At 37.0% G+C, this 756-nt stretch overlaps 1 protein-coding gene across 1 annotated transcript in view; it reads left to right on the plus strand.

Moving 5' to 3' along the window:
• The window catches only part of LOC111089380, a 15379-nt gene that overhangs the window by 4744 nt on the left and 9879 nt on the right, over positions 1–756 (plus strand). The gene's annotated exons all lie outside the window — the stretch shown is intronic.

Consider the following 756-nt stretch of genomic DNA (forward strand, 5'->3'; position numbering starts at 1 on the left):
GACGTTGATAACAACAAGTAACACGGGTAATACGATAACGAATATTAGTAGAGACGACAAACTGGTATAAACAGAATTATTTAAATACATCGTGATAGACGTCCTCACGGGTAATACGATAACGAATATTAGTAGAGACGACAAACAGGTATAAACAGAATTATTTAAATACATCGTGATAGACGATAAAAAAATTGCGAGGAATCGAATCACCTCGGTGCACGTGAGGATCAGTATAAAGTTTTAGGAAACATTCGGTTGGTAAAGACATGTTAAACTACAGATGTCTGGGTTCTAGTTTTGGAATAAATTCGCGATTTTATTAACAACAACAACAAATTCTTATCGAAAAGATTTATTTTCCGATCCAAAGTATCTATTTCCCCTGATTCAAATAGGCTCGTTTTCCGATCCAAAGTATCTATTTCCCGTGATCCAAATAGGCTCGTTTTCCGATCCAAAGTATCTATTTCCCCTGATCCAAATAGGCTCGTTTTCCGATCCAAAGTATCTATTTCCCCTGATCCAATTAGGCTCGTTTTCCGGTCATGGTAGATTGTTTGATGGCTCCTGGTAATCTATCTTTAAACCAGTTTTTGGACGAAACTTTTTTTTTTACTTTTAGTGACCTGAGTGTGAGAGTTTGACTTTTGGATGATTTATCGTATATAATATCTGTATGACGTTAAGACACACACACACACACACACACACACACACACACACACACACACACACACACACACACACACACAC

Source organism: Limulus polyphemus, unplaced genomic scaffold (genome assembly GCF_000517525.1).
Source record: "Limulus polyphemus unplaced genomic scaffold, Limulus_polyphemus-2.1.2 Scaffold6089, whole genome shotgun sequence".
Classification (NCBI taxonomy): domain Eukaryota; kingdom Metazoa; phylum Arthropoda; class Merostomata; order Xiphosura; family Limulidae; genus Limulus; species Limulus polyphemus.